Raw genomic sequence first — 27,311 nt, forward strand, 5'->3', positions numbered from 1 at the left:
TGGGTACTGGCCTGACTCAAAGTTAGCTGTGACAAGATGTCTGACTGGCGTTCAATAGAACGCACATTTCTTTCGTAACAATAAGAAATAAATAGGCTCATCTGTAGAGGGGTATTTCTCACACCCATAGCCATTGCCATTTTAGAATCTTAGCCCAAACTTCTGACGACGCATCTGTCTTTAGGACGGTAGACCTTGTGGGCTGACAACCTGTGGCTCGCCTCGCCTCACCTTAGACAGACAGAGCGGCCTTGAGATGTCAGCCAAACAGTCTACTCCTGAGGATCCTGCCAGTCGCCACACCCTAGGTCTGTGAATCCAAGGTACAGGAAGTGGTCTGCCCAGGCCGGGTTATTGCCTCATCCCCACCGGTTTCCATGTACACAGCCTGAGTCACTCCCCACCACACAGGGCTCAGAAGCACCACCTCCTTCCAACTCAGCCAGACAGAGGGCTTGAGGTACACATCCCATCCTCTCTTCCAGACCACTGCTAAATTTGGAAGGCAGCAGGTCACTGGGATAAAAACAACTCTGAGTACTGTCTGTCAAGGGCTGTCCGTTCAATCCCCAACCAGAAGACAAGTTTGCCAAGAATGCATGGAAAGCTAGAACTTTCTTGGTCTTCTTAGGAGAGTCGCAGGCAGCTTGGGGATGTCTCCAGCTGTCCCATAAACTGATGAAGACAAACGTTATGCCAAAGGGCCCACACCAGGATGCCCTAAAGGGCTTACTGAAAATATGGACTGCTGTTCCCAGGATGATTTGATGCTGCACGGAGGGGCGGGGCTCCTTAGTCTGATGAGGCAGGTTAGAAGCCACTGAGCTAAAGCACTTTGGTTAGAACAGTGCTGAGCCATCATTTGGGCTCTGCAAAAAAGTCCCAGAAATGACTAATTTGTGGTCTATGAGGAGGGAGATTTTCCAGATTGTACTGAGAACGCTCCCTAACACTGGTCTTTTGCCAACTGGTTCTAACTCAGGTGCTCGGTCACACCTGGGACCCAACATTACTTCCAGTGAGTGATGCACAGGCCTGTGAGTCACCCATTCCCCTAAACCACTTATACCCAGGTTCTAACATGACCTCCAACACAACTTTCTCAAAAGAACTTTTCAGTGTGTTTCGGACGTTGGCCTCCTGTGGACCATCTGATCACTCAAAGCGTCTGGAGGTACATCATCAGGTACCGTGACTTCTGAGTACTGCCCTTAACCTTCTATAAAAGACTGTCATTTTCTGTTTTAATATTATTTAGGTGTGTATATGTGTGTGTGTATGTGTAGGGGGTGGGGTGACGGGGCTGCCTGTTGGAGGCCAGAAAAGAGTGTCGGATCCCCTGGGGCCGAAATTTTTTTTTTTTTTTTGATTAGTTTTTTTTCCAGACAGGATTTCTCTGTATAACCCTGGCTGTCCTGGAACTCACTCTGTAAACCAGGCTGGCCTCGAACTCAGAAATCCGCCTGCCTCTGCCTCCCAGAGTGCTGGGATTACAGGCATGCGCCACCACTGCCCGGCTTCCCTTGGGCCCAAATTACACATAGTTGTATACTACCCAGTATGGGTGCTGGGAACCATACCCAGGTCCTCTGAGAGCAGGAAGCACTCTTAATCATGGAGTCATTTCTCCAGCCCCTCTTTTATTTTTATAAAAATTATTTTGAGCATGTAAGGGTCTTGCATATTCTAAGCAAGTACACCAGTGAGTTATAGCCTCGCTCCCTTTTCCTTTGACAAAAGTAATTTCCATTGTCCCTTTGGGTCCCTGCAATCACCACTCATGGTCCTTAAACTCCTACTGCCACCCAAGGCTGATCTCCTTCAAACCTAACTTTGATCTACAACCTATCAGGGCCCACTCCAGACCACTGCAATAACGTGAATAGAATAAAAAAGTGAGTCGCACACAGAATTATTTGGATTTCCTTTTGCATATTTGGTTATGTTTAATGTGCTGAAGTCTATTAAGTATGCATCATTGAGTCAAAAAAAAAAAGATGTATGTCTTGCTTTTGTTTTTTGAGGCAGAGTTTCTCTGTGTAGTACTGCCTGCTTTGGGAGCTCCAAGGGCAAGCACTGCTACCGTCACCAGGTCATGCATCTTATTTTACTGCTAAAACTTGCTAACAGTCATCTGAGCCATTGGAAAAAATGGACTTGTTTGATTCAGAGTTGGACAAACCCTCAATAATAACAGTATCTACCAAGCACAAATTGAGGTATTTTTCCTGCTTAAAACCCTCTTGTAGCCAGGCAGTGGTGGCGCACGCCTTTAATCCCAGCACTTGAGAGGCAGAGGCAGGCAGATTTCTGAGTTCGAGGCCAGCCTGGAGTGAGTTCCAGGACAGCCAGGGCTACACAGAGAAACCCTGTCTCAGGGGGAAAAATCCCTCTCATAATCACTCACCATGTGCAGACAAAGTCCCAGGACCCCGCCATTCCTTGTCCCTAGTTGGTCTGGCCCTAATCTTTTCACCGAAAGGATGAGTTTCATACCCGATCCATCTCTTCCAGCAAAGCTGCTCAATTCCGATTCTTGGGATGTGCTCTCCATCTTCCAGGCTCCTGACTCACAGGCTTAGAACACGAGGAGTGCTTTTTCCTTTGCTAGCTATAAAAATTATGTCCATCCTTTAAAGCCCAAGTCCCAGTCATAAGACCATCCTCTGAACTACTTCCTGGTGGCTGCCACCTGTCAGCCACCATACAAGACCAGTCCCAGCACCCTAGAGCAACCAAGCCTGTGGGCTTTCTCCCTTCCGGGTACCTTCTGCAGCCACTTCTGAGGAGACGAGCCTAGGCCTGGCATGTCACAGCGCCCTACCCGCACCCAACCTAGCTTGCTGTGTTCTCTATCCCTTCTGGAATTTCCAGTAATAATTTTTGTTCAGCACCCTCACTGGTAGCACCATTCCACTGTCCAGCACCATTCACTGGCTGGTGGTAATACCATCCTAAAAAAGATCATATCTTTCCTTTTAATATTGAAGTAATAAGCAAGTACACTGTCAACTTCTAAGAGAAATGAAAGCCAAAAACAAAACAAAACATATTTAAACATCTCACTTTACCTCTCTGTCAACTGCTGAATTCTGAATATGAACCCGGCACCTCTTCTTAAGCCTGCCTTGTTTACTGATGACTTTATATTTACCTCCCAGGCAACTAAAATCCTCATATTTGCCACCTAACTGTCATCCCCAACGAGACCTTATTGCATTGACTCTTTTAGGAACATTCCCACAGTGCTTAGCACAGTTATGTAGCTAGCACTGGTAGCTCGGATGTTCAGATACGTGCACATTTAAAACATATTTTGTGATGGTGCATGTCTTAAATCCCAGCCCTTGGGAGGCAGAGGCAGACGATCTCTGTGTGCCTTGGAGGTCAGCCTGGTCTACAGAGTGAGTTTCAGGACTCCACAGAGAAACACTGTCTTGAAAGGTAACAGCAACAGCAATGTGTGTGTGTGTGTGTGTGTATGTATGTATGTAAATATAAACATATATAATATATATATGTATACACACATATATATACATGCACATACACACACACACACACACACACACACACACACACACTGAGGTATCAGTGAGCAAATTGCTCCTAGCACATTATCCACAATAACATACATGAAAATCTAATATAATGAATAGGAAACTTCTATTCACCCTCCCACCCCCACCCCCGGGCAAGGGTAGCCATTTTACTGTGTAGTTCTGGCAGCCTGAAAACTTGTTGGGAGTAGAGACATGTGCCATGGGGTTCTGGTGACAACTTTATTATTTTTTAAATTTTAATTTAAGTTTTCTTCTTTCTTCCTTTCTTTCTTTCTTTCTTTCTTTCTTTCTTTCTTTCTTTCTTTCTTTCTTTCTTTCTTTCTTTCTTTTTTTCTTTTTTCCCTGAGACAGGGTTTCTCTGTGTAGCCCTGGCTGTCCTGGAACTCACTCTGTAGACCAGGCTGCCTTGAACTCAGAAATCCACCTGCCTCTGCCTCCCAAGTGCTGGCATCAGAGTGCTACCACATCTAACTGCATAAGTGGTTTCTTTAGGCAGAATCCCCTAAGTACAGGTCTGAGACCCATCTGGGCCACTGAGATGACTCAGTCAGGGAAAGTGCCTGCCACTAAAGCCAATAACCTGAGTTTGATCCCTAGAATCCCCATGGGAAGGAGAGCACCCCATACCCACACGTGCACACAAGCACAGAGACATGCAAGAAAAATATGTTTTGACTCCCATTGCTAATTCTTTCTTTTACTTAAAGTTTCTACTTTTTTTTTTTAATGGAAAGTATTCTGCTGTGAACCAAGTTTTCAAAAGCAAACTATCTCTTGTGTGGAAATCATTCTATGTGCTTTTTTCAAGTTCCCAGAAACCTTTTTTAAATGACTGTAATTTTCCTACAGACTATAAGAAGGTCTGCCATATGTAATTCTAAAATACAGCCCTTCTATAGCTTATGCAAACATGCTGTGTGCATGTTGAAGTGAGGATTTCAACACCTAGTCTTGGGCTGAAGAGATGGCTCAGTAGTTAGGAGGACTTGCCACACTTTTTTTTTGTTTTTTGTTTTTTGGATTTTTTTTTTTTTTTTTTTTTGAGACAGGGTTTCTCTGTATAGTCCTGGCTGTCCTGGAACTCACTCTGTAGACCAGGCTGGCCTCGAACTCAGAAATCCGCCTGCCTCTGCCTCGCAGAGTGCTGGGACTACAGGCGTGCGCCACCACCGCCCGGCTTTGCCACACTTTTGAGAAGACCCAAGTTCAATCCATGTGGATGGGCCTGTCAGCTAACATGCATCCACTATTCCAGTTCCAGGGCATCTGGCACCCTCTTCTGACTCCTTCAGGTCTCAGGAACACATGTGATACACATACATAAATGTAGACAAACACTCATATGCATACAATTAATTTTAGTTGAATTTTCCTTTTACTTGAATAGTGGCCAGCTATTCCAGGATTGCCATTCTACTCCCGAGACAATACTGCCAAGGTCATCTAGACACAAACTAATACTAATTTGGGCTGGCAGTATGGCTAAATGACAGACTGGGCTAAGATCTGCAAGACCCTGGATTTAATCTCCAGCATTAATATAAATTAGTAATAGAGCTGGGTGTCCTGGTGATATTCCTGTAATCTCAGAACTTTGGAAGCAGAGCCAAGAAGATTGCTGCAAGGGACGAGCTAGCCTGGTCTATGTGGAAAGTTTTAGGCCAACCAGGGTTACTTCAACCCTTTCTTATACTCCCCACCCCAACCGGGAAAAATGAAAACTTTTTTTTTTCCAGACAGGGACAGCCCTGGCTGTCCTGGAACTCACTCTGTAGACCAGGCTGGCCTCAGACTCAGAAATCCACCTGCCTCTGCCTCCCAAGTGCTGGGATTAAAGGTGTGCACTACCATCGCCTGGCAAAATTAAACTTTTTGTTTGAATAAAATCTCTACAAAAGTGTTCACAACAAACTAATCGACCTCCTTCTACATATTTCGGATATGATTCAATTTATAACAATTTTCCCAGTTTGTTTGTTTGTCTTTGCTTCTTGAGACAGGGTGGTCTCAAAGCGACTATTTAGCCAAGGATGATCTTGAACTCCTGATCCTCCTTCACCTCCCAGGCCTGTGTCCTTCACTTCCGGCTCGCCTTCCCAGGTTTCATCTCCTTGGAGACAAAGCAAGATCCATCCCGACCCAAGTGGGCTTCTTCGGCCATAAGAGGGAACTTTACATTGATTCTGAAGCCCCTGGGTTACCTAACTCTGGATTTCTCAGCACATGGGTTCCTCACTCCAGGCCCTACACCTGCGACTCTGGTCCACTGGGCAAAACCAGATGGAAGGAAAATGGGACAGAAACCAGGAAGTGTTCAAGACAAGTCTGAGATACAAATTCAACTAACATTAAGTCTCCCTTCTGCAGGTACAGCTTGCCTTTCTCCGCCCCGCCCCGCCCCGCCCCCTTGCCTTTTTCTTGTCTCCTCCGCCTTCAACCCAAAAGCCCATCACTTCCAAACTTCAGTTCCTCCTTCCTTATCACGTGCTTGGGGTGTGAGCTGCTCCAAGGCCCAGGAGGGAACTCAACAGCTTCTTCTGCTTTGAGGGGGAGGGCTGGACACCGCTCCCCACTCCCAGCCCCTCCCTCCTCCTTCCCCCGTAAATAAAGGGTTTTTAATGTTTGTTTCTCAGGCCTCCCCCCAGAAGCAAAACTGTCACTGTCCCCTGTTCCTTCCAACTCGAGGGTATCAACTTCAAACCTTTGCTCTGCTTAGCGACTGCTAAGAACTGCAGTAAACTGATGTCCTCAGAGGCAGTTAAAAAAAGCAAACACAAAACACAGCAGAGCCCCACCTCCTCAGCTTTCCATTCTGGCCTCCAGAGCTCAACTGTAGCCTTCTCCACAGCCAGGCTCACCTACAACGTTCACTGCATCATTGCATCCGAGCCAAACCCGGTTACTGAGGCAACTAAGTTTTTCTTCCCAATGGGTCTCAGAGAAACGCATCTCTCGGGATCCCCTGGTAACCGTCCACCTATACTACCGGGGAGGCACAACAGCAAATGGCTCGCTTTCCAAGGCTGCCTCGGGCGGCCACGGGAGGGGTGTGCATCCAGTCACATTCCTGACCCACTTTCGTATCCCTTCCCTCCCCCTCCTCTTTCTCCTACTCCCGGGCAGGCCGCGAGGGCGCCCGCGCTCGGAGGAGCCACCCGCGAGCACGCCCTGGACCACGGCCGGAGGGCGCACAGGATGTCTGTCACTGCGGGGGAACCCTGAGAAAGCCCTCTCCCCACCCCCTTCACCCTCTACCCCTGCGTGTGCTTCCTCTGGGTCACATGAGCTCATGAGCACCTGTTGGCAACTTCAGTCCCAGGCCGAGCCTCTTCACCCGCCTCCCCATCCCCCCTCCCGCCCCCTTGTCGCCCCGGGTAAAGACCCTTAACGAGAGGGTGTGGGAACGCCCACTGACTCCGGTTCTGCACACCCGCTTCCCTCCCTCCGTGGGGCTCAGGGACCCGTGGGTCGAGGGGACCCCGCCCCCACCCCTTCTCCCCCAAGGCAGAACACAGAGATGGGGTGCGCCCACCGCCCGCCCCCAGCCGGACTGCTTTGGAAACCTGGGTTTCTCGTGGGCGCGGGGTGGGGATGCAGCCTGGGCAGTGGCGAGGGCAGGTAGCCGGCGATGACCACTGGGTGTGCGATCCAAGCGGCCGAGTCCAGGAAGGGGGAGGGAAGCAGCCTTCGCAGCAGCAACTTCTGAGCCTGCCCCGCAACTCAGCAACTTTGCCTGCGCCGCGCGCCCCTCCCCCGCGTCGCCAGGCCCCGGCGGGGGCTGCGCGTTGCCAGGGTCGAGGGGTGCGGGCTACTGGAGAAGGGACAAGGGAAATGACAGAACTTCATCGTAGTAGTTACATTACAGGGAGCACCTACGCGCAGCGAGGCCTTGAGAAGAACGCGCGGTACTCATCGCTCGCCAGGCGACTGCTGCTGGGCTCCTAGGGAGGAAAGGGGTGGGGGGTGGGGGGGGGGGAGGAAGGATGGCGACAAAGCCTGTGCAAGTGTGTGGGGTGGATAACTAGGGAGAGGATCGCGCGAGGCGGTCCCCAGCAGCCAGCATCTTGCAGTCTGACCCAGTGCTAAGGTTAAGCGCGGCCCAGCTCGCACAAGTTGTTCTCCACCCGACTCCATCTGTGCCGCCCTCCACGCCCACCTCTTCTAGAGACAGGCCGGGGCAAAGAAGAAGAAGGCGGTGTGGTCCGGTCTGTTGGGCGGAGGCTGCTGCGAAGGTGACCGACCTAGAGGTCGTTGGTCACCTGAAGCTTGTTATGGGCCCAGAGGACAGCACGAGGCACCCGCTAGTACCATCAGCCCAGACAGCTTGGAAAAACCAAGAAAGTGCTTCAAGGAAGATGAAATCAGAAGTGTCTGAGGTGGCTACACTGATGTGCAGAGATCCTGGGCCAGCTTGGAATGATACCTAAAGTTCTAAAAGTCAGGCCCCCAGGGGAGGTCGCCCCAGGTTGGGGTGGGGTGATCCAGCCTGGTGGGAAAAGGGTGTAAATTGAAGGCCTGGACCATATCTTTGCACTCAAGCAAAGGTACCGGAAGAGCCCAAACTATCAACCACACCCAGGCCCTGGAAGCCAAGTTGGCCTCCTAGTCTGCTTAGCCGCCACTCAGGCTTGATCTGACTCACTGTAGAGTAACTGGCGCTTTACGCCTCAGCCGATTGCCCGTAAAGCTAGAGATTTAATGGTGGTGTTCTGAAGTTGAGTCACTCTGGGTGTGGAGATCTTCGGAAGCAAAAGGGTCATTTCAAGTGAAAGTAAACTACTTCATGGAGAGGCTTGTCAATACGGTGAATGGTTTAATTACATGCCATCTTAATTTAAAGAGATGTGCATGTTCATCCAGGCCAGCTGGACAGTTCCTTCCGATGTATGCCTGGAAATTACTCTTTAACTCAGCAAAGCCAATTCATTTCCTACTGCAAAAAGGTGACCAGCCTGTGTGCCTGTGTGTGACACACACACACACACACACACACACACACACACACACACGCACACGCACACGCACACGCACACGCACGCACGCACGTATGTTTAGTTCTTATTATTATTCTCAATTTGGGAAATATTTATATACTTTTCCCTGGAAATAATTTTGAAAGCCCGGGACCAGAGTGTGGTTTTTCCAGAGTTGTCTCAAAGATCCTCAGTATGCCATAAGAGACATTGGCAGGGTGGGTGGGTAGTGTCCGAGGTCATTTATACCTTAATCCATTCCAGATGTGCTAGTTTTAACATCTTAGTTTTAACCAGCACATCTCTACCGTCTTCTATTTGCTGACATCCTGGAATCAAGTTTTTGTTTCACTGGTTTTCCTTCCCAGTGGTCCATAAAATGAGGAAGTTTGATAAATGCTGAGTTAAGCAGTTTAAATCCGGTTTATTTGTTATTAAGTAAGTACAGCAGCTTTATCACAAGACCTGTCAGTCTTCAATGCTGGAAGGAACCTGCAACTCACCCAGAAATTGTAATGCGTACTTTTTACGATGTTAAAAAAAAAAGGCCTTCATCTGTTTGTGTGTGTATATACAAGCTTGTGTGCACATGAGCATGTATGTGTATGTGTTCATGAGTGTGTACACGCTTGTGTATGCATGTGCGCAGTTATAAGTGTGTGTGTTTGTGAGCATGCACACATGTGTATGAGTGTGTGTGCATGTAGAAGTGTGTGTGTGTGTGTGTGTGAGCGAGCACATGTGTGTTATTGTTTAGGGTTAATAATCCATTTAGGAACTGTCACTTCTGGGCCCCTACAAGATTTGAACATAATGAAGAGAAATGCTTATGTGGCATCAGGAATTATTAAAAATAAATTTAGTGTCATAATAAAAGAGAAGTAGGAAGGAAATGAGATTTTGAAGAACTATTCAAAGACCTGCTCCCATTCAGTTCCCATCAGCAGGGTTGTCTGTTAGGAGCTGTGAATGTTTATGGTAGGTCAGGAATTCCATATATTTCAACCATAGAATCAACGCCTCACTGCCTCTTGCTGTATTTTAACTTAGGAAAGGTGAGAAACATGCTTCATTTAAATTTGACCGGCTTATTGAACTAAGAATGCAGGTTCATGGTAGAATGCTTGTCCAGCCTACCTCAAGCCTCAGTTTGATCTTCTGAATCCAATAAAAAGATTGGCACTAAGCTATCTGCAGATGGCAATGTCTTAGTTCCCAATAAATCTACTGTAAATTGAAAGTGGAAAAAAAAGCAGTTGTTGCTGCTGCTGTCGTTTGGTTGGTTTTTGTTTTCTTGAGACGTGGTTTCTCTGTGTAATATCTGTAACTGTCCTGGACTTAGTGTATAGACCAGGCTGTCCTGGAACTCACAGAGATCCACCTACCTCTGCCTCCCAAGTGCTGGGATTAAAGGCATATGGGAGAGGGCTAAAGAGTTTCCTTAGAAGTTAGGAGTGCTTGCTGCTTTTGCAGAGGCCTGGGTTCACAACCATCTGTATAGCTCTAGTCCTAGGGGATCTGACACACTCTTCTGACCTCTGAGGCCACCAGACACGCATATGATGCGCATACATGCATGTAGGTAAAACATTCACACATGTAAATAATACAATGAATAAATCTTAAAAAATAAAATGGGGTGGAGGTCTGAGGACCAGTTCTCAGGAGACGGTCCTCTCTACCATGTGGAAAGGGATCAAACTTCAACTCAGGCATTCAGCCCTCATAGCAGGCATCTTTGTTCCGTGAGCCATCTTTTCAGTCCTTCAAAGAGGCCTTTTGCACACCAACTCTACCTGGTATCACAAGCCTTAGACTAGGATCGGGCAGAGTCACTTAACACCAAGCCTATCTTAGGATAAAGTACACTCACTGATGGCTGTTGTGTACACATGAAGGAATGTCGACAGTTAGAACACCATATTCAAAATCGACAGCATGGTGAAATGCAGTCTGGGTTGTTTCCCCATCAGAGGACCGGACTGTAGATCGAAAATTTGAGGGAACGCTCTTGACTCAAAGAACAGTTTCTTTAAAATAAAAATTTGATTACAGTTGTGTGCGTGAGCACGCACATGTGTGTGTGTGTGTGTGTGTGTGTAGAAGGTACAAAGGCCCTAGGTCAGAGGACAACTTTATTCTTGCCTCTTTACATGCGTTCTGGAGATTGAGCTCAGGTCACTAGGCTCGAGTGGCAGGCACCTTCACCTACTGAATCTCACCAGTCCCCAAAGGACTGCTTCTACTGAACGTGTATTGCTCCATTAAAACCATTATAAAAAAAAATTGTAAGTAAAAATATCATGAGTCCAAAAATTTCCCTAAAGAATTGTTAGAAACAAGTGTAAAACTGGTGGTGAGTGAATAGAAGGGGAGAGAGAGAGAGAGAGAGAGAGAGAGAGAGAGAGAGAGAGAGAGAGAGAAAGAGCCAGGCGGTGATGGTGCACACCTTTAATCCCAGCTTGGGAGGCAGAGGCAGGCGGATTTCTGAGGTCGAGGCCAGTCTGGTCTACAGAGTGAGTTCCAGGACAGCCAGAGCTATACCGAGAAACCCAGTCTCGGGGTGGGGGTGGGGTGGGGAAAGGGTTAATAGCAAGTTGACTCCTGGCACAGGTCTTTAATGTCGTCAACTCTTCAGGATGCAGAGGCAGGAGGATCTCAAGCTCAAGGTCAACTGCTTTTTTTTTTCACTCCTTAGATCCTGTATTAAAATAAAAAGTAAAAAGAGCGCCGGTGTGTAGCTCAGTAGTAGAGTGCTTTCCTGGCAAGAGCTAGGTGCTAGCTTTGATCCCCTTGGCATCCTGACTAGCTGAAGTCCAAGCCCCTGCCCTTTGAGTACCCCCAAAGCCATTTATACAATGGTGTACTATCCGCCCAGATCCTAGGTACATCTTCCTACATGCTTTGTTTTTTATCTTTCAAGACAGGGTCTCAAGTAGCCGGGGCTATCTTTAAACTATACAGGGCAGGGCGATGTTGATGTTTGGCTCCTCCTGTCAAAAACTTCCTTTTTACACAGCACAGGAGATCAAACCCAGCGCATAAGAGCCATATCTTAAATATAATCACAAACTCACCAATATTTGAATCAGTAACAATAATTCCTTAATGCTCTCTAAGGTGTAATCAGTATTCCCTAAATGTCCTTTTAAAACTATCAGATGTGCCTTTTCTTCCCTTTTGCTTCCTAAGAGTGGGTATGTGCTATACATTGTGTGTGTGTGTGTGTGTGCTGTGCACATGTGTAAACAGGCACTTGTGTGTACACGTACATATGGAGACCAGCAGCTATTATTGGCTTTCCTCTTCAGCCTCTCTCCAGTGTCTTAGGTTCTGAGACAGGAACCCTCACTAACCAGCTGGCCAATAAGCTTCAGGAATACACCTTTCTCCACACCTCCTCAGCGTCCGGAGTTAGAGATGCACACACCTACTACACTTAACTTTGTTTATTTGTTTTGATTTTTGAGGCAGGGTCTTAACTGTGTAGCCCTATGTGGCCTTGAACTCACAGAGATCTATCTACCTATGTCTGTGCCGCACCCAAAGTGTTGGTCTGAACCCACGTGCTGGTCATCCGGACACTTCACTCACTAAACATCTCCTGTACTTCATTCCCTTCCCCCGTTTTTTGAGACAGCAACTCATTTTGTAGTTCAGGCTATCCTGAAACTCAGGGTATAGACTAGGCTAGCCTGGAGCTTGTAGCTCCCCTCTTGCCCCTGCCACCTGTGTGCTGGGAGCTCAGGCATACATCACCTTGATCAGCTTCTAACTTCAACTTTTTGTTTTGTTTGGTTAGTTTTGTTTTTTTGTTGTTTTTTTTTTTGTTTTTTAAGACAGGGTTTCCTCTGTGTAGCTCTGGCTGTCCTGGAACTAGCTATGTAGAGCAGGCTGACCTCAGACTCAGAGAGATCCTCCTGCCTCTGTCTCTGGCCTCTGGAGTGCTGGAATTAAAGGTGTGCACCAAAACCACTGAGCTCTCTCTTCAGCTCTGAAGGACAGTAGCAGGGTTTCTGTTGTTGGTGGTGGTGGGTTTTGTTTTATATTTATTTTATTACTTCACAGGTATGAGTATTTTGCCTGCATAGATATAGGGGCACCATGAGTCCATGGAGGTCAGGAATAGGCATCAGATGCTCTGGAAATACATACATATAGTTGCTAGGTGCCATCTATCTGTTTTAAGGAACTCACAGAGCTGAAATCCCCTTGCAGTTCCTCTTAGGAATATTTCCTTAAATAAAGGTTTAGTCATGGAATACTTTATCACAAATCCAACAATCCCCGCCTGCCGTCACTGAGATAGGCCCACACTCTACACAGCAGTAGAAAGAAGACTGCAAAGTGTCGCTCTTCACTGCCTATAGCCAAGGCAGCCCCTGAGAACAGAGAGCAGGGCAGGGCAAGAGGTCTTGATGCTAATCTCAGTTAGCCACTATTTAACTCTACAGTATAGCCGAACAAATTCTTCCCTATATGTCTATGTAAATGCTGGAAAGTGAATGTGCAGGTTAGTCCAAACAACCTTGACATTTCCTTCTGTCTTTTTGTTTTGTTTGGTTTGGTTTTGTTTCTCTCTGTAGCTGTCCTAGAACTCACTCTGTAGATCAGGCTGGCCTTGAACTCATAGAGATCCACCTTTCTCTGCTTCCCAAGTGTTGGGATTTAAGGAGAGCACCACCACTGCCCTGCCTCCTCTTTGTTTCAATGTGTTTGATTTTATGTTCGACTTTTTTTTTTTTAAAGTCAGCCTTCTATATCTTAGTGTTCCGTGTCAGCAAATTCAACAAACTTGGGATGGAAAATATCCCAAAGTTAACATGACTGTACTAAAAATGCAGAGATAGTTTTGCTAGTCCTTGTTTTATAAGCAATACTGTATAACAGCTTTTTATATAGCATTTACATTGTATCAGGTGCTACAATTCACCTAGAGGTGACTGAAAGTACTTAACAAATGGCTTTAAACAGTAAAATATTTGCACTGGAATGCTGTGTTGTCTGTTACTAAAATAATGATTTTGTTTTTGGTGAGTTAGAAAGTGAGTATAGGTGGTGGCACACGCCTGTAATCCCAGCACTCTGGGAGGCAGAGGCAGGCAGATTTCTGAGTTTGATGCCAGCCTGGTCTACAGAGTGAGTTCCAGGACAGCCAGGGCTGCACAGAGAAACCCTGTCTCGAAAAAGCCAAATCAAAAAAAAAAAAAAAAAAAGAAGAAGAAGAAGAAAGTGAGTATAAATGATATATATGTATATAGCTGTGGCTATCCTGGAACTTGCTATGAGGTCCAGGATGACCTTGAACTTGAGATCAAGGTGCTTATCTGTCTATGGAGTGCTGGGAATAAAGGTGTGTGTCATTACATCTAAACTTTATTTTGTATTTTAAAAGTCACCTTTTAAAAATGTCTCCAAAATAAAATGAACATATATATATATATATATATATATATATATATGTGTGTGTGTGTATATATATATTCCATATATACATGAAAGGAGATATCTATATATCTATATGACATATATATATATGAAGGAAAATGTCAGAAAGGAACATGTTTTTTTAGGAAGCTTTTTAATATTCAGGAACATTTGAAGTGTATCATCATGGAATCTATATTATTAAGAACCTCTTTGTGGCTAGGAAGAATTGCTATGTCATTGGTTTTATCCTAAGATTTATGAAGCTGGTTTATAATACTGTATTCTTAATTGTATGGATAATATATTTAAAACACATGTGGTAGCTGAGGTTCTGGTTCTAGTTTGAATGAGTCTTCTGCGTCTCCACCCCCTTTCTATTCATATCTGCATCTGGAAATCATCAAACTATCACAAAGACAATCCAATGAGTACAGTTAATTTGAGGTATAGATACCATTGAGGTTATAAGCAAGATCACTATCATCCAATAAATATTTGGTGATATATTATTGGGATCTGAAAAAACTAGAACATGCATGAGATTTTCAAGGACACAGAGGAGAAGGAAAGTGCAGACAAGAACAACTTCATGAACTCAGATATTTGGGGATAGTTTTTTTCTTTTAATTAAAATATTTATTATTAGTTTTAGATGGAACTAAACTCCTGAACTTCACTGATTCTCTTGCTTCTATCTCCTGAATGGCTGGGACTATAGGCAGGGGCTGTGGCCAGAGGTAAAAACATTTAATCTTACTTTGCTTAAATAACCCAAAACACATTAAAGATGTGCCAAGGACCTTTTTCTGTTTTCATGTCTGTCCTGGCTAGTTTTATGTCACATTGACACAACCTAGAGTCATCAGAAAGGAGGGAACCTTAGTTGAGAGAAAAGGCTTCTATAGAATCCGGCTGGAGGGTATTTTCTTAATTAGTGATTGATGGGGGAGGGCCCCGCCCATTGTGGGTGGTGGCATCCCTGGGCTGGTAGTCTGTGTTCAATAGAAAGGCAGGCTGAGCAGGACCGGAGCAAGCTGGTAAGCAGCGACCCTCCACAGCCTCTGCCTCAGCCCCGGCTCCAGTTTCCAGCCTTTCCTGAATTCCTGCCCCTACTGCTTTTGATATGAAACTGTGAGCAAAAGAAACCCTTCCTCCCAGACCTGCACTGGACATGGTGCTTCATTACAGGGACAACAACCCAAACTGTGGCAATGTGTTTCTGCTCTAAGTCTGAGGTTCCTTCACAGTGACTGAATACTCATCAGGACACTGAGTTATTGCAGTGCCCCGCAAAACCTTATGTCTATCAAACCCAATAATAGAATAACGGCATCATATGCACGTGGAAGTCTGTGTCACTAATAAATTTATTTAGAAGTGTTTCTAAATTTATATAATCACATATAATATATGACATTTCTTTCTTTGTCAGAAATGGTGACTTAATGGTTTTCTCATTGTTGCTAATAAATACCTGACAAAGTTGATTTTAGCCCACAGTTCCAGGGTACAGTACATCACGGTGGATGGAGCTGTGGCAGGAGGAGCTTCAGACAGCTGGTCACGTGCACCAGCAGTAAGGAAGTAGAGTGAGGTGGATATGGGGCACCCTGGGCTCATTTTTTTCCTTAATTCAGGCCTGGACAGAGGGTCATAGAACAGTGCAACCAATGGTCAACTGCTTTAAGTTCTGAACAGGCCGATTGTGCTATTACACACTTACTGGACATAATGGCAGTGGTGGGGATACCTGCACAAATTCAAACTGATAATGTTTCCGACTATGTATCCAATAAGATGAAGCAATCCTTTGCATATTATTGTATAAAGCATGCTACTGGTATTCCAACCACACCATCCCATTGGAAGAGCAGTTATGGAAAGAACCAATTGTACCTTAACAGAGATGCTTATTGAACAAAAAGGAAGAGTGAAAACCCCAGGGGCAGACTAAATAATACTTTGTTAGCTCTCAGTTTTCTTAATGTTGGTGAAAAAGGAACAACTGCAGCTGAGAGACACTGGGTTATGAAAAACAGAGGAACTGGGCCAACCAACGTATTAGAAGGGTGTGCTGACATTAGAATGCAAACCTGCAAGAGTGTTAAGATGGGGGCGTGGTTCTGCTTATGTATCTATAGGGAAGGAAAAATATGGATACCAACAAAACTTATAAAGATTAGATCCAAACAGGGAAAACCTCTTGTCAGCTGAGACACGGATGTCTTCACAAAGCACATAGCCTGCGTGATTCATTCTGGCAGACTGTCTCAGTTACTGACTTCTTCAAAATAAGCACACAAATCAACCGCAAAGGGCGAGCCTAACTGATCGATCACACAAAGACTGGACAACACATAGGCTGCAGAGACAACAGAGACACTGGATAACACAGAGGACAGATGAAGGAGATGGACATAAACCAGCGGGTAGAGAGACACTGAGGGTGACCAGAAGGAAGAAACAGGCCGGGACTGTAGGAGAGGTAACTAATCAAATGGTAGATATAGAATAGTTTAAATAAGTTAAGAGGTAGTCAGGGAACGAGCCAAAGCTTATGATCTAGGCATTTAATAATAAATAATTAGTCTCAGAGTCATCATTCCAAAAGCAGGGACTGGACTGGGGAAGGAAAGATGGATTTAAAATTGTCTTAACAACAACCCATAGTTAAAATGGCCTTTCCACCTTCCTTAACCTAATCTAGATAATTTCTTACAGGGACCTATATGCTTGCTTCCTGGGACAGTCCAGATTCTGTCAAATTGACACTCAATATTAACTATTACCTAGGGTCTCATGTAGCTCAGGCTAGCCTAGAACTCTTTATGGGACTGAAGATGAGCATGAACTTCTGATCTTCCTGTCTCCATGCTCAAATGCTGGGATTATACAGATGCATCCCCTGCACTATTCTTCCATATCGTTTGGATTAACAAATGATAAACCTGGTGTGGTGGCCTATCTTTTTATCTCAGCACTCTTGGGAGGCAGAGGCAAGTGGATCTCTGCGAGCTGGAGGCCATCCTAGTCTATATCTAGGGCTGTTAGACAGAAAAACACTGCCTGGAAAAAGACAATAAATGCATACAAAGAGAATAAATAAAAATTAAAAGTTCAACTGCTATCTTGTCTGTGGAGGGAGTGGATAAAATTGGATCATTTCTGGATGAGAAGCTGGTAAATTTGGTAAAGCCAGCTCCTTCCGCCTAACGTTCTCCCTTACCCCTGCCGTTCTCCTCCCCACCTTTCTGCGTAGCTTCATTTCATGGAACACAATGTCTTTGTTTGTTTACAGCATATCATATTGCTGTGCTTTCCATCACTGTGACAAAATGCCCAAGAGAATAAATTTACAAAGAGAAAAGGTTTGCTTTGGGCTCAAGGTTTCAGTACATGTGTGGAACTGTGGTGAGACAGCATGTCACAGCAGGAGACAGTAGATGAGGCTTAGCCATACCATGGAGAAGCAAGAGAGGGGTGGTAAGGAAAGGGGGTAGAAGGAATGGGTGGAGGAGGTGGAGGAGGAGGAGGAGGAGGAGGCGGCAGGCAACGGAGTGGCAGCTGGCAGCAGGCCTTTAATCCCAGCACTTGGGAGGCAGAAGCAGGTAGATTTCTGAGTTCGAGGCCAGCCTGGTCTACAGAGTGAGTTCCAGGACAGCCAGGGCTACACAGAGAAACCCTGTCTCGAAAAAACCAAAAAAAAAAGGGGGGGGGGTTGAGTCCGTGGTAATTAGTCTTTATCGTCAAGTTGACTGGATTTGGAATCACCTAGGAGATACATCTCCTGATGTGTCTGTGAGGTGTTTCCAGAAAGGATCAGCTAAGGAGGGACAATCACCTTGAACGTAATGAGGTGGCACCATCCCATGCGGTGAGGTCCTAGACTGATGGTAAAGGACAAATGCTCTGAGTAGCAGCATTCATGGCTCTGTGCTCCCTCACTGGGACTCAGTGTGATCTGCCATCTCTCAGTGCGTTGGTCACAGGGCTAGTGGCTTTTACTCCCTAGTCCTCTTTGCAAGCATGGACTGCATCCTCACACTGTGACCCTAAAGTCAACATTTGCTTCTTCACCGGGCTTTGGTTAGATATTTTGTTTGTTGTATTCACAGGATTGAACAAAGCATCTGATACTGGCTCTCAGTACTCACTCACAGGCATGCCCACGATGACCTAACTCCCTCCTGCAAAGAGGCCCTAGCTCTTGAAGGTCCCACTGCCTTCCAAAAGCCCCATGAGCTTGAGTGCTTTTGACACATGGAGCTTTGGGGGACAGTCAACATCTGCCCATTGACAATGACATAAGAGTGAAATGAAGTCAGTATGTGTAGGACTGTTTTAGAATCGTTGGGCCTCCCTTCTTTACTGTCTTTATACTTACATTCGATTCACTCTCCCCATCCATGGATTCCACACATAGAATGTACATTAGAGCTGGAGAGATGCCGCAGCAGTTACCACACTTGATGCTCTTGCATAGGACCCAGGTTCAAATCCCATCACCCACATGGCAGCTCATAACCAGCTTTAAGTCCAGTTCCTGGATATCGGTGTCCTCTTCTGAGCTCTGCAGGTACGAGGCATGCACATGGTGCACATAAACATATGCAGGAAATACTCATATTCATGATAAAATATTTAAACATGCTGAGAGATGAGAAAGAATATTTTAAAATTTGTCATTTTGAACATGTAATCAGTTTTGTTATTAGCACCCAAACATCACAGTATAATACCTATTGACTCACATTGTTTTAAGTGTTCTAGGTAATCTAAAGATGACTTGTATACATATATTTATAATATATTCTATGCAGATACATTGCCATTTTATAGAATATAAGCAACTGAGGCTTTGGCTATCTACAGGGAGTTGGTGAACCAATCCCCTTGGGACGCCTGCATTCACTTTAATATCCAACACCAGGGAAAAACTTTCACAATCTGTATGCCCCCGCCAGACTGGAAATACCCAAGATACAACCTTTTACAGTAATAGAAGCTTAAAATGTGCTGTTCTTGTGAGAACCCCCAGATACTGGTCAGACTGCCTCGGAAGACTCTTGTTAAAGGATTTATTTTTGCCCTCTATTCTCTGCTTACTGTTTATAGTTCTTTCTTCGTCGGGGTACTTTTTGAAGGGACTTTACTGTTGGATTATTATGGCAAGGCTGCGAGCAGATGGCATCATTGCTGAGCGAGGATCCAGAGCCTAAGATGAGCTCTGGAATTGTAGCTGGAGGTGGGATTAGGAGGAAGAGACCTGTGTACTAGCAAATGCTCTTCGTCTTACTTATTGTCTAATAACGATCTGATCCTTGCCAAGCCTCCATTTGGCATGGGGCCTTTTCACAGGTTATCTTCACGACTTTGTGAAGCAAATATTGCTGGTTTCCCCATGTTCAGATGAGGAGGTCTGATGGGTTAGGAGGCTGGTTGGTTCATCTGATGTCGTGTAGCTGGTGAGCGGTAGAATTCGAATCTGAACACGGGTCTGTGACTCCAGAACCATAATCGGCCCAGAGGGGTCTCCTGGCTAGCTCAGGTCTCACACCACCAGCACCAGCTCGCCCGTCCTTCTCTTTGGAAAGGTGAGGTTTGCTGTAAGCTGAAGCCAGATACTGACAGCTGTCTCCTCAGTTCCCTGGCATTTGTCACGTCTTACTTACACTTCCCAGGGACTTGCAGGCATGTAAGTGGCTTAACCGCTACCAGCTCATCCTTGAATTGAATGCACAGATGGTACCCGGCTAGATGTGACTTAACCTAATTATTTTGGCCCTTTCACAGCTGGAAATGGTCATCAAGAAGGAGAGACTTTAAAAGATGTATTTAACCCTTAGTATCTTAAAAAAAAAAAGAAATAGAAGGAAATTATTTTGAAAGCAAATGAGTCTGTGGCTTTTCTATAGGAGAGACTTTTTATTTATTCCTTTGTTTTTGTTTATTGTCTTAGAAGACAATTTAGAGCCTATTGCATTTAATAGTAATCAAGTCAACAAGTGCCAAGTGGAAGTTGGAAGAACTTACTGTTTTACACAAAAGGTGACTGAAAAATTCACGGCATCCCTTTGGCTGGAAGGATCAGCCTCTCTTACAGGAATTCATGCTAATTTACCTCTCACTTCCTACCATTTTTCAGGACCCAGAACCATTTTAACTGTCTGTGGATGGCTTTAATGGCTGCTTCCTAAGTGTCTCCACCCTCCCTCTACCCCAGGGCTTCAGGCTATAACTCTACCCTATACCAAAAAATTTTAAGATGGGTGGAGATGAAGCCCAGCAGATCGTTTTACTAGAACTATCCTCTTCCACAAACACAAAAACCCTACATGACTGCAATAAGACCCTCAGATCTTCTAAGAGTTCTGCCCAGCATACACTTCCTCCATGGAGAAATGTGGGGAAGCCATTTGTATTGGGGGTTGGAGGGAGGGGAGTGTCTCAGCAAGGTCATCTCTGCAAGGGATTCCAGTCTTGGGTGTGAGGAAGCAAGAGAGCAGTCTGTAGTATCCGGCAAACCAGCACTGTGGCTGGACACGAGGAACAGGCAGAGGACCAAAGCACTGCCTCTGAAAGCTGCTACTAATGCACTGGAAAGATGAACATGTTTGTATGCAGCTAAAACTACAGAAGGAGGTTAGTGAGACTGAGGAGCTGACTACCTGCTTGAAGGAAGAAAGAAGTCAGTGCTTGCAGTCCACGGGACGATGGCCATGGACGGAGACTTAAACACATTGTAGACTTGACTTACCAGCTGGCTCAAGACTCCGCTTCCAAGGGAGAGTTCCTTTGGGTTTTGTTGTTGTAGGTTTTGTTTGAAACTAGGTTTCTCTGTGTCCTCCTGGCTGTCCTGGACCACACTATATATATCAGTCTGGCTTGGAATTCATAGAGATCCTCCTGCTTCTGCCTCCCAAGTTCTGGAATTAAAGGCATGCACCACCACACCTTGCTAAGAAATTCTTTTTTTTTTTTTCCCTGAGACAGGGTTTCTCTGTGTAACCCTGACTACCTTGGAACTCTATAAAGGGACTGGCCTTGAACTCAGAGATTCAATTGACCCTCCCTCCCCAAGTGCCAGGATTAAAGATGTATGCCCGCACCATCCTGCTGGAATTACTCCATCTTCTTGCTTGAAAAAAAAAAAACAGAGAAATCTAAGTAACAAAGTTCAACTGTATTTTCCCTACCGACATGGCTGATTTGGGTCCCAGTTACACATTGCAACTTACCTCTCAGTGTGCAAAGGACCTCTAAAGGTACAGCACCCCTCTAAGTTTCATGCAAAGAAGCAAGGTTCTAAAGCATAAATCCAACTGCCTACAGATGTCTTGCCCCGTCCTTCTTTCCAGATGAGATTCTGTTCACCTCTTGTCAGCTGGACGTTGATTTGTTAACACTACCCATGTCCCAGGTAGCAGGCTCAGATGGGTCTCAAAATAGACCAGGAACAGAGGGTTGATAAGATCCCAGTGGGCAGAAGGTAATGTTACACCATCTGTGATATAACTTCCAGAATGATCGCTGCTGCCCTTTGCTCTAGAATTCAGCTCCTCTGGTGCATTGAGAGGTTAAAAAAAAAAAGCCCTCAAACAGCTGGGGGTGCAGTGTTCTCTCTGCTTTCCCTTGAAGTTAGTTAAACTTCGACTCGAGCTTTGGAGGCGTCAAATAAGCAGTTTGCAGCCTTTTCTTTCTTTTCTTTCCCTTATTTTGCTTCAGAGGGACGGGTGACCAAACAAATGTTCTGGGGGGCCGTTGAGGAGAACAAAATTCTTTGCTAGAGCACGTGCCAGCTTTATTACAATGCAGGGCACACTCTGAGAGCTTTTGGCACGCACTGGAGCACAATTGAATTCTGGAGCTTTGGGGACAAAGAACGCGGCTAATTTGTGCAGCCACTGCCTGAGAGCCTGGAGTTGGGCGGGAGCGTGGAGGATACTCCTCTAAGAAAGGACGTTAGAGAATCGGCATAGATGGGTTTTCCAGGCGTAGGGAGGAGGAAGACCCATCAGGGATGATATTCCGGTTTCTGCTGACCCATGGGCCTGATGTCAGGATATCTCATCCCACTCCGTGTAGCTCAAATCTGCACCTTTCCCGCTGGAAAGTCTCCTCTCTAAGCAACGCAGCTGCCACCGCTGAGCCTCTTCTGAGAGGAAGGCAATGTACGCTAATATTTATAGAGGAAACCAGGAAGTGAGGAGGCGCAGCCCCGGCTTCCTGATGGGGTTGTTGACTCACGCTGCCATACTTCCGGTGATTTCCTTCTTTTCTTTGTACCTCAGTTTCTTAGCAAATCACGAAGGGTGAAAATGGAATCCCCTAGAGGTACAGGGAATACCTAATTCACACTTATGATTTTTTTTTTTTTTTTGAGATAACCAACATAGCTTCCTTACATGAAAGATTAAATCTTTATGGTCATCTCCCTAACACAGGGCTGAGGAGACACTATTTGAGGTCCTGGGGGCCATTTTACTAACTCTTCACTCACTGATGTTCCTTCTCTTTCTGCTTTTCCTTGTGAGTTTCTTAAGCCACATGAGTGAAAGTTTTGCTTTTGGAAGATTGGAGTTTATAAACTGTCTTCGCTCACCCCCAAAGCTGGCAGCTTACAAATCTGAGTCCAAGGGTCCATTAGGCGGTAGAGATGACAGCCACACACTTCTTGGTCACAGCTCTCTGAGCTGCTTAATGTATTTAGTATTTAGGTTGCCCATTGTGTTAGTTTTTTTTTTTTCTCTTTTTTCCTTTCCTCTCAAAGCGTTGACTTTATTGTTTAGCTAGGATGAACCCTTCTCTTCCTCTTGGCTTTGGGGCTGGCCTCTGCTTTATCTCCTGCTGGTTTTGAAATGACACACAAATTGTCCGGATTTTGTTGCTGGTATACTCAAATTGTCCCTGGTCCCTGGAACCTTCACCACCTCTAGCTCCAGACTGATGAGAGGATAGAAAGGATAGTTGTCTGTGGCACTTACAAGAGATATGCGTTCTTTTAAAACTGCCCTTTCTCTTCAGTTGCCTGCAAAGGGAGTTCCCCTCAAAGGATAAAAAAGCCAGCAAACCCACAGGGCTGTTATCTTTTCCCCCTGCTGTGCGGTCAGGATGCTCTGTTACTGGACATATTATCAGGCTGGTTCAGAATGGAACTCCAGGCCTTTCTGACAGAATGCCGTGCAAGCTGCAGGTGCTCCTTACTTCCTCCTCAGCAGCCTTTTCTGGTTCCCCGCATGTGATATTTTCCATTCCTGGGAGCAACACATTTTTTTTTTTTAACTTTGTTAAGTACATTTTGGTAGATACCCTCGGATCTTACTAACTCATCCCAAAGTGTGTTTAGTGTTCCAGAAAGTCTATTAGGTGTGGTGTTGCAGTAAGAATAGTGTCTCAGCAGCTGTGCTCCGAGAGCAGGGCTGTGTGCAGGTGGTGACAGGGAGGCTGCCACAGGCTCGCACTTTGTAGGGAAAAGAGAAAGGTGTCTGATGATAAACTATATCACAATGTTCACGTCTGACATTGTCTAATAAGAACAAAAGCATTCTCCTACCTTCCTAGGTGCCGAGCATCAGGGCAATCAGTGTAGACTTTAGTCCACTCTTGTAGGACTTAAATTTTCACTTATTTTGACCGACAAGGGGAGGGAGCCCTGAGGAAGGACAGTGAGATGTATCGAGCCAGCTGCTTTCAAACTTGGACACCCAGGCTCTGCAGCAAAGGGAACGAACAGCCCTTTTGGATGGCATCTGACCGTGCTAGCAAAAGTCCTAGAAATAAATCCTCTCATGTTTCCCTGAAAAGGGATTTGTTTCTCCAGTTCTAGAAGGACATGGGGCGGAGCTAGTTGTGCTTAGAAGAAGTTACTGATGCCTGTTTTGCTTCTTCAGCCCTCAGGGGGTAATCGCCCAAAGTTTTCCAGGTGACCTTGGCTCTGGGCTGAATCTGTGGCTTCTTTTAAGCACTTAAAGAAAGCTTTGGACTGTTCTGCTAATTCAACAAAGGACACCTGTTTAGAAAGAGATTGGGATGTGTGTGTGTGTGTGTGTTGTGTGATACTAGTGACTAAGTTTCTATTCATAAAGGGGAAATTTCTTTCAAATATATGTAAAACTATTAAGATGGCTCTGTCAGCTCCAACTGAGCATCCCAGAGATCAACATGTCTGCCAAGGTCTTGGGCAATGTCTCTGTTGCTATATTTAAAGGGCAAGTCATAGTTATTATTTGAATTCTCAGCATCATTTGCTGCTGACTATCATCTTTTGAATGAACCCATTCTCTTGGTTTCTCGGTGTTGATGTTAATTTTCAGTATGTACCTGTGGAGAGGTATGGGTACAGGTGTTTATGGAGGCCAGCATGTCAGGGGTCAGCCCCCTGGAGCTGGAGTTACAGGCTGTTGGTTGTGGGCTTTCTAACACGGGTGCTGAGACCTGTACTGGGGTCATCTCCAAGAGCAGTACATTCTCTTAACTGCTGAGCCATCTCTCAAACTCTCTGGTTTTCTCATTTTCATAATATTGGTTTTTTTTTTTTTTTTTAATACTGTTTGAGTGAGTGATGTTTTGCTTGTTTCTCCTGGAGCAGTATTCTCCAAATACTGTAATAAGAATTTTGATTTCTTTTAAAACCCCATTATGTTACACGAGTGTACTTTTGTTTTAATCTGAGGTGTGGGATATGGCGCTACTTCAGATCGTCCACAGCAGCTAATTGTGATTTGTCTTGTGCTCTGGTAGGGGCGTGATTCTGCCAGCTGAAAAGAGTTTGTGTTTGGAATTCTGGGGACTCTTGAGAGGGTTTAAAAATGACAGAGCCCTGAGAGGCTGCTGAGAGCGCCGATCCCTGAGCTGCTGGTGGCTCATGTTGCTGTGGTTTGTCAAGTAGTCCTGAGCACAGAGAGGAGAGGAAGAAATTAGATATCCTGACGATGAAGATTGGACTTGCCCCAAGGAACTCAATGCTCCTAATCATCAGGAAGTAGTCTAAAGAGATCTATGGCCCCTTTCCCCTCTAATCTTCTTTCTTTCCTGCCTAGTGTTGGGGGATTGGAAGGGTTGGGAAGTAGATATAAGAATCTAATAAAATAACCAAAAAGTATGGTCGCATACACACATTCTCTAGTCTCAGGAAATTCTCATTTGCAAAGACCTCATCCATTGCCAAGGCTTCAAATGGGAGCTCCATGTGCTTGGCATGGTGTCCATGACTCTCTCTGCAGACTACACCTTTCCTTTCAGTTTTGGAAGATAAACTTTCTACTCCATGTAGCGCATAGAAACTTCAACTCAAATGATCCAAATATCTGATACACACTTGAATAGGGGCAGTCCACGCCTGTCACCCCTCCCCCAAGGAGACCTGGGGAAGAGGACCACAACTTTGAGAGTGGCCTATGCTACTGGTTTCAAAAAGCCTTAAATAAATAACACACATTATGCAACATACTCTATCTATCCCACATCCTTTTGTTTTCTCTGCCTGTGAAGGGCACCTCCCACGAACCATCTGTGTGCCCAAGACAGGGGCATTGCCAGCCTCTTCGCTTGCTCCTGTTCTCTTTCTCCACGACACTATTTGTATAAGTTCTCTTTCAAATTTAATTGGATGTATTTGTTGTTGTTGTTGTTGTTGCTCTGTGTGTTCCCCCCCACATACACACACATACACACAGTGGACTGGAACTTATTATCTAGCCCAGGCTAGAATTCTTGTCAATCCCCCTGCTACATGGAGTGGTAGGCATTCAGATTTGAACCCCCATGCCTGGCTCATGACTTAAATCTTTTTGCTTCCCTGTGTGAAGTCCTAATAACCCAAGCAAGTCTCAGGGCGCAACTTCAGTGGTTGTGATTGTTCTTAAGGGTTTAGCTTGGTTTTTTGTTTGTTTGTTTGTTTGTTTGTTTGTTTTTTGTTTTTTGTTTTTTGGATTTGGTTTTTTCGAGACAGGGTTTCTCTGTATAGCCTTGGCTGTCCTGGAACTCACTCTGTAGACCAGGCTGGCCTCGAACCCAGAAATCCGCCTGCCTCTGCCTCCCAGAGTACTGGGATTACAGGCATGTGCCACCACCGCCCGGCTAGCTTGGTTTTTAAGACCCTGAATGACCTGGCCCAAGGGTTTGAGGGTTTGCTATGGTATTAACAAGTCTCTAATTTCAAATGTTACATTGTGCCTTTATTGTCTTTACTATGTATCAGTCTTCATTTACCTGGTCAATTCACCTTGTCAGTTTCTCTCCTCCCACTCACCCAGTCTCTCTCTCTCTCTCTCTCTCTCTCTCTCTCGTTTTTTTGAGACAGGGTTTCACTGTGTAGCCCTGGCTGTCCTGAAACTCACTTTGTAGACCAGGCTGGCCTCGAACTCAGCAATCTACCTGCCTCTGCCTCCCAAATGCTGGGATTAAAGGCATCCAGCATCCTGTGGGCTAATCTCTCTCTTTTGAGACATTGTTTTTCTGTGTAGCCCTTAGCTGTCTGAGAACTCACTGTAGACTAGGCTGATGTCAAACTCAAGAGATCCCTCTTCCTCTGCCTCTCAAGTGCTGGGATTAAAATCGTGCATGCCACTGTTGAGCTATTTCTGTTTATCTTTTAAATAACACTTAGATTATTATTTCGGGTTAATTTTTCTACATTCTTCTCAAACAATTAATACTACCTTCTTTTACTTACTTTTCTCATTGACAATTTACCCAACAGAAGTGACTGTCCCATGGAGGAGTTTACTTTGGATTATGGTTTCCAGTGGTCTTGTGCACTGTGGAAAAGAAAACATGGCAGAATTCACATGGCAGAGATGCTCCCGGTTGACAAAGACTCCTCAGAAAGCAAAGTCCAGATTTGACCAATAGACCTGCATGTGCCAGCCAAGCCCTGCCTTCTATGGGCCCCACAGTCTTTAACCATACCTAAGTGATGGAGAGTTTACAACATAAGGCTATAGGAGACATTTCTGATTCAAATGCCAACACTACCACAGTTAGTTGGGATGTGTTGGGATTCCCTGCAGACTGTGCTCTGGGAGTGGAGGGGTAGAACTGTTTTTTTAATATATCACTGTATTCCACCTAGAGCTTTGCAAATAAGAGGGCAGGGGCCTATATTAGACATTTGCTAGTTAAATATTTACTATGGTAGCATAAGCACTTACCCTAAAATTTAGTGGCTTAAGATAACAGATTTACATTATGTCAGTTTTTATGGGGTCAGTACTTCAGGAACAGTGCTGCTGGGTGTTTGTCTCAGAAGGTTGGAGACAAAAATGCCAACTGGAGCTGCTGTAATCCAAAGGCTCGAGGGCCTTCCTCCAGAATGGCCACTCACATGGCTGTTGACAGGAGGTCT

General features: G+C 45.3%; 1 protein-coding gene across 1 annotated transcript in view; it reads right to left on the minus strand.

Moving 5' to 3' along the window:
* Rreb1 (ras responsive element binding protein 1) overlaps window positions 1-7,259 on the minus strand; it is a 178,313-nt gene extending 171,054 nt beyond the window's left edge. The window contains exon 1 of the mRNA XM_052157469.1: window positions 7,127-7,259. The gene's annotated coding sequence lies outside the window, so the exon portion shown is untranslated. The remainder of the gene's footprint in view (window positions 1-7,126) is intronic.
* Window positions 7,260-27,311: the final 20,052 nt, after the last annotated feature.

This window comes from Apodemus sylvaticus, chromosome 14 (genome assembly GCF_947179515.1).
Source record: "Apodemus sylvaticus chromosome 14, mApoSyl1.1, whole genome shotgun sequence".
Taxonomy (NCBI): Eukaryota; Metazoa; Chordata; class Mammalia; order Rodentia; family Muridae; genus Apodemus; species Apodemus sylvaticus.